The 15,378-nt window shown below is 35.9% G+C and overlaps 1 pseudogene; it reads right to left on the bottom strand.

Moving 5' to 3' along the window:
• Positions 1 to 15,086: 15,086 nt before the first annotated feature.
• Positions 15,087 to 15,378, bottom strand: part of LOC149567077 (uncharacterized) — a 36,906-nt pseudogene continuing 36,614 nt past the window's right edge.

Genomic DNA, 15,378 nt, shown 5'->3' with positions numbered 1-15,378 from the left:
ACAGATCATTATAGTTAAAAGCCTTTCAACTTAAACATAAAACATCACATAAAAACCATAAAAACCTATGGACTCATGACATTCCTTCAAGCCATCATTCCCCCTAACTTAGAAGTTGGCTGGTCCTCTAGACAAAATGTAGTTCCTTACCCTGGCCTTCAACCTGAAATCTTCTGCAGTACCAGATCTGATTCCTCCATTCTGCCAATTTTAGAATCCTTATGCCTTTCCCAGGCTTGTGCCTCAGCAACCATGTTGTGTGCCTTAACATCCTCATTGATTTCCAACCACAGATGCATTAATAGAGGAGGCTGAAACTTGAGTGGAATCCAAAAACTACCTCTAGTCTGCCCCAACATAACATACCATAGTGCACTCCTACTTGCCATAACAAAGTTCTGCGGAGAATATGGCTCTTTAACCTGCAAATCCCTAGGAAGTCTTATCCATTGCTAAATGATTGACCTTTTTGCCTCCTGTAACTCGTTAGCTTGTGTTTCTTTGAACTCTGAGTAAGCAACTTCTCTTAGAGTTTTGATGTGTTTCTCCCCTTTCTCAGAATTTGCCACTTTCAGAAAATCATAATAGTATGTCTGAGGATCTTTTGCTTCAGGCCTTAAGTACAATGGTTTTGAGTCTTCTGCTTCTCTATATGGTTTCGCTTGATTTTCTCTTATGATTTCATTCTGAGCTCAGGACATGAATGCTCTTAATTGGATATCTCCCACATACATCAAAGGATTCCATTCCCTATCATTAGGGACAACTAAATTGTGCATATAGAGTTCACATAGAAAATTCTTAATGGCTGTAGGAGATTGTTGGAATGCATGATAAAATTCATGTGGAGTATTCAAGGAAGAATCAAGACCTTGCACAATCCGAGTCATTTGATAGTTCAACATCTGCTCTTTTAGGAACAAAGTGGAAACTTGAGCTGGTGATCTACATTGGAGAAGTTCAGGAATCAAATTAGCCAACTGTGTAACTTTTCCTTCCAAAATCATATTTTTGTCTTCCCGATCCAACAATTCTCTATGTTGATTATTAATAACTCGCTGCATCCCCTTCTTTTCCTCTAACCACGTAGCTTTCTCTATTAAAAATTGTTGGTATAAACTCATTCCTGCTGCTAATGGTGTAGAGAGGTCAGGTGGGGGCATATGTCCTTGATCATTAACATCAACCCACTTGGAATTATTATTACCATTAATTCCTTCAACATGAGCTTTAGCAATAGATTTGCCCTTCCATACTACAATGCATCTTTCAAGGTTTTTGGAAGGTAGCTTTTGTGAAGAAGATCATTCTTCCATTTGTTTTGCAACTTGAACTAAGGTTTCCAACCCTTCACTAGCTATTTCCCTAAGAACTTGCTCAACAATGTTTATATTGACTGTAGGAAGATTTTCATCTAGGTCTTGTGGATCATTGATTTCAGGTTCTGCAGGTTCATCTCTAGATATAGAAACATCTTCATTCTCTGATTCACATACAACTTGAGAATGCTTTCCTTTTTTTCGGACCACAAAATTACCCTGCCCTAAATCACTATCTCTGCTGTCATCTCCTACATAAACAACATCTTCTTGTTTTTGGCTAGGATTGTGAAGTGGACTTCCCGAGTCTTTCCTTAACTCTTCTGATTGTGCACATTCAGGATTTCCTGCATCATTTTTAAGGGTATTGTCTAGAGCAATGTTATCTACAAGAGTGTCTATGGTAACATAATTCCTAGAAATCCTCTCACTCCTCCTCGCAGGTGTTTTAACAGGAGTTTTAAAAACCTTTTTTCATTTCTCTAAAAACCCTTCTTTAGCATGAGTTGTTAGGATTCTCCTTTTGAACTCCTTTTTCAATAGAAGGTTAGGGAGGCAAAATATTATAAAAAATCATCCTTTATTTCTTGTGTGTGACCTGGATTAGGTTCTTGTTCTTGAACTGAATCACATTCAACCCTATGTGTAGAAGACCTAGTTTGCACACTATCCTTGGATTGAGGTGAAGTAGGGTTTTCTTGAGCAGATTCCCCTTCCTCTCTAGGGTTGAATGGTGATTGTTCAACTATCTTCTTCATTTTCTGCCTAGGTGAGGGCTCATTAGACACATTACACTCAACAATTTTTACAGTGCCAATTGTCGTAGCAACCCTTCTTCCTACTCCTGAACCCCTAGGCCCACTAAGTGTTGGAAATAATTCATTCATAAAAAAAATCCATCCCAAAAGACAATAGAAACTTTCCTTAATGCCCTTTCTATTATCAATTCAATCAAACAATGATAGGAAACTAAGTTAGGCTTACCTTCCTGCACATATAGAACTCATTTCTACAGTAAATTGAACAAGAAATGTGGAAGGATGACAAGTCTATTGTCATGCCTTAAACAACCGAGGAGTTTAAAATGAACACCATGCAACGATTGATGCCTTCCCTCACACGTATTGTACTTCATAATATAGAGGGCACACTGGTTATAGGGTTTTTGCACATAAATCCTCCTTGTCCCTTGCTTCCTATCCACTTCCAGCGGTCTATCTGTATGCAGGGTGAATTGGGCCCTCGTTGTTTGTGGGTCCATATCTTCTTCAAAAATTTCCCCTTCTAATGGAAACCATGAGACTTCTTAAATTAGCTCTGGACTGCATTCAACCTTGAACCCTTTTACCATAGCTATTCCATTACTGAATGAGCTCATAAACTAGCAACTTCATCATCCCAAGTAGTAAGCTTTTGAAAATATTGGAGCCAACCGTGAGTTTTGAACTACCGACGACAAACATTATCTTGAAGAATAATGTCATGAATTGTAGGTTCATCCTGTATCAAACCACCCCCCATGATTATACTAGTAAAAGACCCAAATGCAAATTTTCAGTCTTTAGAAGAAATGTAGAATAAAGAGACGACTTCACAATTTGCAGAGTATATGCATTCAACGATAGTAAAGAACAAAAGGTTGTAAATCTTTTAGAAAATAACATGTCATATAATAATGTCATGTCACTATTAAATTTGTACCCTTTTGCTCAAACTCCCATAAATGCAAGTTATGTGCGTACTTTCAAATAAAAGGCAAGTGTCACATCAACTTGATAAATGAAGAGGGAATGATATGACATATCTTCACATAATTGCCCAAAATACAATATATTGCTTATAATTACGAGATTTATATGCAAAATAAAAATGTACACACAATTTCCCCCCCCCAACTTAAAAGAGAGCATAGGTCCTGTTGTGGTTTCACAACGCACGCCCCATTTCTCCTAGAAATGGAGACCCCCTAGTAAATTTTTGTCTCCTAGACCACTAGTCCGAGGCTTGGGTCATTTTGGGACTCTTCATGAGTCTGGGCAAGCCTCTATCTCTGACTAGACAAGTCCGGAGTGTCAAAATTGGAGAGAAAAGTGAGATTTTAAGTGTTTTTTAGTGCAAAAGTGTGCACATGCGCATCTAGTCAAGGTGCGTAGGTGCGCTTAGTGCACCAATGCGCACTCATCTCCCCCTGGAGATGCGCACATGCGCACCTCCGGAGGGTGCGCACCTGGGGGTTTGGGGTCTATATAAGCCTTGGAGCCCCCCCTCTTCTCTCCATTCTCCTCCACGCTTGATCAAATACCGCACCTCCGCACATCAGCAACTGCACTTCCCCTTCCTGCAAATCACAAACCAACACATAAACAAAGGTTAGAACACCCAAGAAGGTGTGCACATGTGCACCTCCTCAAGGTGCGCATGTGCGCACCTTCAACCACCTTTGTTCATCCATTAAAACCTAAAAAAGAACCAAAAACATCTAAGTATTGAAAGGTGCGCACATCCACACCTTTTTGAAACTAAAAACTATGGAAAGAGGAAACCGAAGGAAAGGTGCACATGTGCACACCTCCCCAAGGTGGTTGAAAAATTATTTGAAGAAATATTTATAAATTAATTAATCTTTTAGATATTTATCATAAAATTAACATCATAGATTTCTATTTCTTGGTCATATTTTAAGTTTATTTGTAACAACATTGGCTATTGGTAAGGGGACTATCATTCCCTAGGACATGGCATAGTTAAATTTATGTCTACTTCTTCATCTTCTTCCTCTCCCTTTTCCCCATCTTCATTCCATTGTCTTCATACCTACTTCTATCTTCCAATCACATTCTATTTTCTATCTTCATATCTTCATATCTTCTAACCTTCCCTTTCCGCTCAGTTGACAAGAACTTTGACACGTTGCATCTCTTGTTTTTCTTGAAATTTGATGGTGAAGCATAATAATTGAATCATCATAAAGCAGATGTATATAGTATTAAAAGTTCTATAAATATTATCAAAATAAAGTTAAACAATATTAGGCCAAGTAATTTTTTTTTTCTTCCTTTTATCACTCATTCGTCTATTTATTTGTACTTTTCCCATAGTTTAAGAAAATCTTGAACTATTGGAGGAATAATTATTAGAGTTAATTTTTGCACTATGAACAAACATAGGGTTTAAGTTCCCCCTCTTTTTGCACTATGAACAAACATAGGGATTAAGTTCCCCCTCTTTTTGCACTATGAACAAACATAGGGATTAAGTTCCCCCTCTTTTTGCACTTGCCTTGCGCATGTGTGCAGTTGCGCAAGTGTGCAACTGCACCAAAATGGTCATATAGGGACCATTTTGCACACTTGGTGCCCCTGTAAGGATGCGCTAGGTGCATTTTCTTGCATATCGGGGCTTGTATGGGGGAATTTTACTATTTTGCACTGTTTTGGGGTAATTTTGCTAGGTTTTTGTCTGTTAGGGTTTGTGTTTAGGTTTAATTTTGACTTTCTGAACTAATGTCTTCTTTCTTGTGTAGATAAAATGGCGTCTTCATCATCCTCACTAGTAGAAAATATTCAAAGGTACACCGAAGAAATCTTGCTTTCAAGATGGACACTCTGAAATCAGAGACATCGAGCTTGGACACATTGACTGGAATGCCTTCCCCACCATCTACAATAAGCCAAGAGAAAGATCCGAAATGGTGTCAGCACTCATCCGATCAGGGTTAGTCAACGTAGCATCACATCCTACTTCTGTGCAATCTTCAGAATTCATCATGGCTCTCGACGAAAACTATGTCACTGAAGAAACATTGAGAAAGCGTTCCACTTGCCCAGAGTCGATCATTATGTACACATATCTTATGAAGGAGCAAAAAGATGGTATCGGGAACATGAGAAGGAAGCTAAAGAGATAATCCAATCATCATTTTTGATTGATAGAACACCAGTGGGCTGTAGAGTAGGCAAAGTAGACATGACCCGGGGATACATGAAGGATGACATGGGATACACCATTGTGCTTTTAAGAAGAGTCATGGGCCTACCGGCAGCTAGACATCTCAATATCTGGATGGTCCATTTCATAGAAACCATGCGAACGGCCAAGATACCAATTGACTTGGCCACAATGCTAAGTGATAACATGGATGAGCAATTGGTAGCTGTTAAGGCCGACCCCAAATTCTACATGACATCATATTTGGTGTACTAATTGGCGGCCAAAACAACAAACTACCCGGGGCTTTATAAGAAGGGTAGCATGCAAGATGCTAATGCCTGGCCCTATGTGGTATATCCTCAACTAGTAAAGAAGAAACTCTCAGATTAGAGCAAAGAGTACCGGATAGTGAATGACAGTTTTATATTCACAATCATCCAATTCATAGAGGGTGATTATGCCAAAAAGATGTCAGCAGAGGCAGCAACCATAATCACAGAGATCGGTGCCTACTACGTCCAGTTTAAAACATTCACCTACCTAAGGGTAGCTGGTACCATGGTTAACCCGAAGAAGCTCCTGAGATATGCAAACTAGAGCAGCTGTGCGCCCAGTTCCACTCAGAGATTTATAAATTGAATGGTGTGGTGATTTAGAACAGTAAATTAGAGGCAACAGATAGATAACAAAATCTTATAACTGGTAATAGAACAAACTTCATTGAGAAAGAGATCTACCTTTTTTAATAAATGCCTAATGCCAAAGTTTGTTTACAACCCGTTGTGTAAGAGTTGCAAAGTTTATTTTGGCAGTCCTATTATCTTTAGCTTGTGAAAATATATTGAATAGTTAAACTTTTCTAGGTTTAAGTTTTCTCCTTAGACTACAGCACCTACCTGAGTGAATTGGAGAATTTTGCCTTTCCCATCCTGTTGTAGAAGATTGTTCACAAGAATTTTTTGATTGTTGTATGTGTAAGGGAAATCACAGCTCTTGATTTTGAGGGCAATGAGACCAGATTGGTTGCGGTCATCTAGTCATGAGGTTGAATTATTAAACGTAAAAGATGTTGGCAATTTACTTGGACAATGAGATTATGTTTGTTAGATATTACCTTTTCTAGTCTAAAAAGTGTTGGCAATTTCATCAATCTCTAATGATGATTCTGAGTATTATTGCGTTGGAGGTTGATAGTCATGTCCCTGCCAAATCAAAATCACAAACTGCACCTATAAGTAAAAGTAATAAACCCTCGATATGTCCTGTGCTTAACAAACCCCAGCTTGCGGAATAGATAGAGCCGATAAGGATACAAGTCATAAGTAAGAGAATTTTTAATGCAAGCTTGTCTAGCATAAATAATAATAATAATAAATAACTGGCAATAATTTTAAGGAAGACCAACCTGAAATCTTAACATTTTTGGCACTTATCTCATTATTATCTAGCATGAGGCATCCGCATCGGTTGTTAGAGCATAGTTAGGTCCGTACTCCCTTTGAGAGCTATATAAGGCAGGTCTTCACTTGGAGAAAAGTATCAATCAGATCAGATGGTTTTGAGATATAAATTGCATTCAGAAATAAGGTAGTCATTTGTATATTGCGGAATAATTGTTATGCAATCTGGTTAAGTCTATTAATGGCTATAAAACTTTTTATGAATCTTGTTTTTATGTATTTAAGTTTTAAACTAATTTGCCAATCTGTCAAGGATTTAGTATTCTTGATTATTCATTGATCTTTAAAAAGCAATCTTATTAGAAACTGGTGAGGAAGCCTAATGGGGAGAAGCAGAAGAATGAGTCCCCTCAATTAAGTGAACAACCATTGGGTTGGTTGGTTGTAGACCAAGGGTTGGAATGACTTGCTTGGTTGTTTGATGCTCTTGGGCTTAGTGGGGAATAGTCCTCCGACATCCTATGGTACTTTCCCCTCTAATTTTTAATATGACTGAAGCTATAGTGTAGCTGTTTACTGTAGGAAAAAACATTATCATTTCTGTGATGTTTATTGATTATTTTCCTAAATTCAGTTACTATTTTGTAATCTATGTTGTATATTTTTGGATTTATTACTCTTTGAACAAATTTAGGTGTATTCTTAGAGGGAACATTACACCCAACTCTTTCATTGAGGTCACCTTTCCCTTACTTGCCAGAGTTCTTGGTCTGTGTTTGTAGAACTTTGAGAAATGACAGTAACAGAGAGACTTTTCTGCACCCACTCCATTGGCTCCATCTACTACCACACATTTAATCTAAGGTTCTGATCGGAGCACTTCAAGGCTCAATGACATTAGAGTGCCAGGTGAGCTTAAGAATTGTGGGTAACAAGAAATTTTTGTTAATGGCGTAATAATGTTTCTATTCCAGAGTTGTCAAGATGCTCACGTTGACAGCTATAACTCCTTTAACAACTCTAATTCCTTATGTGGTAGCACCAAGTAGTGATTCTTTACTAGGCCTTGTGCTTCTTGCTACAAGTGCCTCCCAGAACATGCTTCTTTGTATGATATACTTTCATTCCTCACGAACTCCTTTGTTGTTTGTACAACATCTTCTGGAATGACAGCCTTTGCCAATGATTTTTCCATAAATCTGCAAACTTTTGCTATTACTTCCAAACCTTCAACATTGATGAATGGGAAAGTCCAAGGACTCACAACTCTTAGACATGGACAATGAAGACCAATAGCAGCTAGTTTTCCCCATGAAATTATAGTTTTCTCATGGTTCCAGCAACAATAGCAGCATTTTCTGATATGGTTAGTCTATTTTTCCTCCCAGCGTCTAGTGAGCTCTTCGATAGCCTTTAGAGATTGACCCCTTGACATGCATCACCGACTAATTACGCAGCTCTCGTAAGGGCCCTGCAAAGGAAATTCACAGAAAACAGGAAGGATGGTTACACCTGTTGGAGTTTATATATCCATCATGCACAAGCTAAGAGTTGTATACACCCAGATGTTATAGTCCTGGGAAATTCAAGGATATTTGTTTTTCTCAACTCGAAGATCTCCATTCATAAGTTTATTTGCAGCCATCACAGCTGATACACGGTCAGCACAAAATGAGAAGGCGTGAATGTTTTCCAGCATCAGGCACCATACTCTACCATTAACCTTGTTAGTATCCCCAATATTTTCTTGATATTTATCCCTGGTTAATTTGAATTTAAGCTTTACCACTTCCACATCTTAGAAAATCATCCTAGATCCCACCTTATTACTTGTAAATTTCCTTGGACTTAATGAAGTGAATCTTAAGCTCCAATTTATAGGGAATATAGCTTTCATCTTTGTAATGTCATGTAATGTCCCCAACTCAAGCCATGAGGCTTAACTATGCATTGGCTGGTTTATCTTTGGATTACACAAGAAGAAGAGGACTAACAACATCATTGGGTAAGTGTTATAGTCTTTAATTTGTTTTCTATTTTATTCATAGGTTGTGGGCATGTCTTTTTATGCAACTTAAGTGACTTTAAACCTAAAGACTTATTATTTCCTTTTAATTTAATGCCTCAAGAGACATGTACATTTACTGATTTTTATTAAACACATGCCAAAAAGGTTGAGGGGTGGTTTGAAACTAAAGAGCCTCTTGGCTTATTTTTGAGTTTAAAATTTGGAACATTAGATTGGGTTTGCAACAAATCTATGACCAAGGTTAAACCATTCTTTGGGAGTCTTACAAAATATAATAGGATTTTCTTGGAACTCATTATGTGACTTGACTTTTCTATATTGTTGCTGCAATCTTTTAGTTTGAGGTTTGAAACCCTTGAGTAGCCTTGGTTTTGGAGAGGCATATGGGCTCCCTTTAGTTAGTAGGGTGTGTTTGATGGAAGGGTTTTGGTCTGTGATAGCACATCATTTTCAGAGATGTCTGTTTGTATCAGGTCTTGGAAACTGTAATATCCCCTTTCTGCAATAAGATTTAATAATGAACAATAATAAAATTAAAATACAAAAATAAATAAAATAAGTAAACAATGATGATGCACAACATAATATGGTTACCAATATTAGAAGGAGAAGCAGTTCTCATAATAGTAATCAGACCAGATCTGAACCTATATTTATTATTAATCAATAGACAATGATACTCTAGTTCGTTGTGGGCAAAATATAAGGTGATAAAAATAGGTGCATTTCAGTGGTATTAGAGCAATGCTTCTGCCAGCCTGAGGGGACATTACATGTTTGAAGATTAATGTTAATGCTGGTTTTCTGCAAATTATATGGAGATAAATAATTTAATGTAATGCAAGTTACGGTGGAAAGATTCTTTATTCACTATCACTCCTCATATTGGCATTGCAACAGTCTTTAAATGATTTTATCAAAGAAGAGAAAAACGATTACTAAATTGGGAGACCAAAGATTTAAGATTGACCATACAAGGATTTTAATAATTGCGGGTTTTCCTGCAGTGAACTATCGCATGGTAATACTTCATAATATGAAAGAAGAGAAAAACAATTACTAAATTGGGACACCAAATATTTAAGATTGACCATACAAGGATTTTAATAATCGTGGGTTTTCCTGCAGTGAACTATCGCATGGTAATACTTCATAACATCAGATAATATTGCAGACTGTTCTTATCTACTTTTGCAAAACACAGAGTTCAGGGCATCCTTTGTTTCTGTCCGTGGGTTAAAGAAGTTGAGAGAAGGCTGCGTACACCATATATTTATGAAAATAGAACCTTGCAAAAGCAAAGTATTGAATCAGAGGCCATGTATTATATTCACTGAGTTAATAGGTGTGGAAAACATTACGGAACCACTCTGATGATTGTGGGAGTATCAACGAATCACACTGAATGTGAACCTCATGAATGGGGCAGCAGTCTGTTCTTATTTCATTGCCACAACTCTCTTAATAGTTTTGTAAGTTCTTTACTTGCCTGTTCTTAAGGCACAGACGCTTATTGTGGATAGTGTTGTGGGCTATACCAGATTTAAGAAGGTTTGTGTTGGCATTGTGGGCTCTGTACCCTTTAAGTAATGTGGAGTTAAGAATAGAGCCGGTGTTCAATTCAAGACCCATAAATAATCTTTGTACCAATATTTCAAAGGTTGTGCATACATGATAAAGGTTGAAGGCACCAAAATCTTATGATTAATGCTTGTATTTAAGGGACCAAATTATCATTGATGATTTATTATTGTGGGAGTTGATGCAAGAAGAAGATTGTTGGCTCACTTTATTGGAAATTACAAAAGGCTATTGATTCAATCAATATGTCAATTTGTCAATTGTAGGAAGTATCGTGGAGCCTTTTGCAACACAAGTACAACTTAGAGCCATTAAAGATTGAAGGACTTATTTGGTTTGAACAAAACAATTGATAGATTGGTAGTAGTGCTGACATTCTATATTATGATGTTCAATTCCAAGCAATGTATCGTTAGTATTCCTTTGTGGCATGAAAAGAGCACTAATCTGCTGCATGATTTAGAGAGGGACTTCTTTTGCTAGGATCTTGGATATTTATCAGCTGCCAATATATTGAGAAGGTTCAAAACTATGCAAATGGGAGGTTCAAACCGTAAAGGCAAACAAATTGTCTGACAAAATTCCAAGAGAGTTAAAATTGGCTCAAATTCCCATGGGACATAAGATATATGATTATGTATATGAAGAGTTTGTATCATAGATGTTATTTTATTGATTATGTCCAAGGAGATATTAAGCTAGTTTATTTGGGAGATAATGAAATCTGTTAAATTGTTGGAAAGTGTAGAATTAAAGATTAATTTGCAGAATCTACTAAAAGAGGTAAAACATGTTCCGAGGCTAAGTAGAAATTTAATTTCAGCAAGGCAATTAGGTGATGAGGGTTGCACTATTACTTTTAATGATAAAAATTAGAAAGCTTCAGAAGGTTCCTTAGTAGTAGCAAAAAGTGTGAGCAATATGCATGTTGGGATGCCCTTGAAGTTTTGAATATGAGGGTTGAGGTTGTAAACACTATGATTTATTTGATTAATAGAGGTCTCTCTGCTTCTTTGGGTTGTAGTATTCCACAGGAAGCTTGGACAAGTAAGAAGGTGAGTTTTTCTTGTCTCAAAAAATTCAATTCATTCTTATTCTATTCAATGCTTTCCCTTGCTTGGATTGCCACTATGTTTACCAGATCCCCAACTGTTGTAGATACTTTCATCTCCCTCCATGCCTTGTAAATGATGCCTTCATCTTAAATATCCTTGCATCTTGCTGAGAGGTTATGACGTTTAGGCGGTTACCCCTCTTCAACAGCTATTCAATACTCAAGCTCTAATGGAGCATTTCAATACTAATTGCATTACCAGGGGACACAGAATTAACAAAAAAAATCATTACATTTGTACTTACCAAGTCTTCCACATAATTCATGTACTTTTGCAACAATGTATTTGGCATTTCAATTTGCTGCATAAGAATAAACCACAAAATCTTACATAGAGAGGCAACAACAACTAACTTAAGGTCAAACTTTAACAATTCATGAAACTCAACTTATTGGTGTTCAACTTAGCACTTCTCTGGCTCTATTCCTGAAACATTATTTTGTTTCAAACAACATGTCCCTTGTTTAGGCAAGCCCATAACTTTGACTCTCTTTTCATTATAGAATACATGGGCATTTTGCTTCCTTCAATATAGGCACAAGTACTGAAACCCTTTTCCAAAAATTTGCCATGATGACCATATTGGAGTTTCTTTCATGACTTAACAAACTATTGTCAAGCAAAGTATTGTGCCCACCACTGACCTAATATTTCTTCCACATGACCATGAACTTTGCCCTAGAAAGTTGATTGGCAATGCATTTAGAAGGGCATTTCAATCATCAAGATATTTCATCCCTTTCAATCCATTGTTTCACTCCTTGAATGCAAGTAATTGAGTAACTTCCTATAGGAAAGATTGGCAGAAAAGTATTTGGCTTTGGAGGCACATGTTATTCATTCTCCAAATTGAGATTCAAATTTTTTATTTAGACAGATATCATTCCATGCTGAAGAATGACCAAATTTTACTCCAGTTAAAACTCCAAAAGCTCAAGCACCAACCTCGAATCTAGAAGGATTGAACTTGTGGGAATTTGGAAAAAATTCTAGGTTATAATGGATGTTTCTGAAGATTGGCATTACCTTCCAACCCTTTGGAACCAAGCAACCTATCAAATAATGATGATTATAATAATAAAGCACTAATATATGGACGTAGCTAAGCTCCAGACAAAATGCACTGTTGTCCAAAATTTAAAAAATTTAAAACATCATGGATTTTTTTTGAAATTTCCAACATTTTATTTTCATGATTTGCATAGTTTGTAGTAAAAAACATAAATTTTTTGGAAAAATTCACTGTATTTTCGTAAATTTGGAAAAAATTTAAGTTTGACTTTTCTTTGTCTTTATTGCATTTTGTCTGGAGATTAGCCAATGCCCTAATATATATGGCAAGCATTGGTTTTTCTAAACATTTGGATTGTCCTTTACTTTAAGCGTAGATATTGAAAATATATTTATTTAACAAAATTAAGATTTTTTTTTGATAAATAAGCATGAGTATAAAAACTAATTAGGAATAAAAAGTATATACATTAAAAGAAAAAGGGTGAGTAGATAGAAGATCACAGAATGGTAATCAAATAGGAAGTAAACTTGAAACAAAGCTAAGATATAGAACAAAACTAGCAAGAGCAATTGTAGATAGAACTGAGTTTTTAGTATTTTATGGGTTTATAATACTAATAACTATTACAGAATAAGAACCCATTATTTGTCACATTATAATTTATCTTCATTGAATGATGGGTCTAATTGAGATTTTTTTAGTCCAAATGAAAGCTTGCAATTTAGATTTTCAAAACTGATAAGTTGCAACTAATTTGAATCTTGGTTGTCGATGTTTAAAGTATCAAAGCTTGATACGTATTACTAACATCTTTGTAAGTGGATTCAGTACTCAACAAATGTTTGATAACATCCCCATTGGCAAAAAAATGAAGCATAGTTCACTTAAAAAAATGAAGCTGAATAATAAAGTCAAAACCTTCTAGTGTAAAAAGTGCAAGATTCTTATCAAATACTGGTTATATTCATGAAATCAAAGTGAATATCAGATATCACATCAATTAAAATTTCCTTTATAACAAGATGAGCAAGATTTTTTTGAAAACCAGCAACATACATTTATATAATCCAAAGCATTAGCAATAGTTGTCATATGCTTTTCCTAATGGTCAGAATGTGCAATGTCCTACATAGCTGAAACATGACCTGATACATACAGTATTTGAAAAGATAAACAATAGTTTCCATAGACATGGTGTTTAATACCTGCAGTTTTGAGTGTGAACAATTTTAGTTTTTTATGTCACCAAAACTAAGTTGTCAATTTTGTATTCATTTTGCATAGGCTTTATTTGCAAAATATTATTTATATTGGTCAGAAGGAAACCAAAATGGAGATTGTTTTTCATCCGTGTGTTGTCCTCCACCAGGCATTTCATGGATTCATTGAATCTATAATTTAGTACGTTAGGGGTTACTTTTATTAAGCAGTTATAACTTTGACGACTAATTAAGCATGACGTTTGATATCAAAAGTGGATGTCATGGAGAAAGTAATGCATGAATGAGTAGCATTACCTTGAAAAGAGATCTTCCTTGGAGGTTTCTTCCAAAGTGTGAATCTGGACTAGCTAGGATTTGAGGTGGATTTCGAGGGATCTTGCAGAACTAATTTTGTAATTGCTATTGTATTTGGCCCTAACTCGAAAGGCCTTACAACCGGACTCATTACATGTAAACAATTGTTATGTGAATAAAGTGTTGAGAATTGGTATTAGATCTTGCATTGTTTTTATGTGTCCGCTATGTGGTTATTTGCAGGGATTTAGATTACCTCTAGTAGGGGTACCCTCGGATTCTCGCTACATCACTCCATTACCATAAAACAAAGTACATTCAATTCAATAATTTATTAACAAGCTCAAAGATGAAAATAACAAGAAACAAAAGAAAGATCAACTCTTTTTGATAGTACAATATGACATTACAACAATAGCTAATTGTAAAATGAAACACAAAAGAAAAGAAGATTGTCTAGATATTCAATCAATTTACCATTAATGAAGAAGGAAAACAACAATTCAATACTTATTGAATTACCAGTTGAAACATAATTAACAAAAAAATCATTAAATTTGTACTTACTAAGTCTTCCACATAATTCATGAACTTCTGCAACAATGTACTTGGCATTTTAGTTTTTTGCATAAGAATAAACCATAAAATCTTACATAGAGACAACAACAGTTAAGATCAAACATTGACAATGGATTAAACTCAACTTATTGGCAATCAACTTATCATTTCTTTGACTCTATTCCAGAAACATTATTTTGTTTCAAACAAAATGTCCCTTGTTTAGGCAATTACATAGAGCCACCAATAGTTATGGCTAGACTTTTACAATTGATGACCCTCAACTTATTGGCTATCAACTTATCATTTCTCTGGATCTATTCTGGAAACATTATTTTGTTTCAAACATGTCCCTTGTTTAGGCAAGCCCAAAACCTTTGACTCTTTTTCATCATAGAAAATATGGTATTTTGCTTCCTTCCATATAGGATAGGCATTAGCATTAAAACCCTTTTCCAAGAATCTACCATGGTGACTAGATTGGAGTTTCTTTAATGGCTAACCAAACTTTTTTCAAGCAAAGTATTGTGCACACCACCAGCCTGCTATTTCTTCCATCTGACCATGCAGAATGGCAATGGATTTAGAAAAGCATTTCAATCACCAAGGCATTTCATCCCTTTCAATCTATTGTCTCAATCCTTGAATGCAAGTGATTGAGTAGTTTCCTATAAGAAATCCCATCCAGAGAATGATCCTTTTGGCGAAATTCAAGCAACAATTTTTTAGGCTCCAACCCCTTGCCTTCTCTGCAAAGTTCGTCAACACACTAGTACATTTGCACTTGTTTTTCTACCAAAATTTTTGACCAAAGCTATGATTTCATCTTTTTTTTTTTTTTGTTTTCATCCCCGTGTTGGTTGAAAATTTCCTAAGTTTTCTCAAGTTGGTCAAAATTTCGACCAACTCGGGTC

Source organism: Cupressus sempervirens, chromosome 3, assembly GCF_028749045.1.
Source record: "Cupressus sempervirens isolate cs-2001-9-10 chromosome 3, ASM2874904v1, whole genome shotgun sequence".
NCBI classification, from domain to species: Eukaryota; Viridiplantae; Streptophyta; class Pinopsida; order Cupressales; family Cupressaceae; genus Cupressus; species Cupressus sempervirens.
Note: the sequence above shows the minus strand (reverse complement) of the source record. Positions and strands in the feature narration are given on the sequence as shown.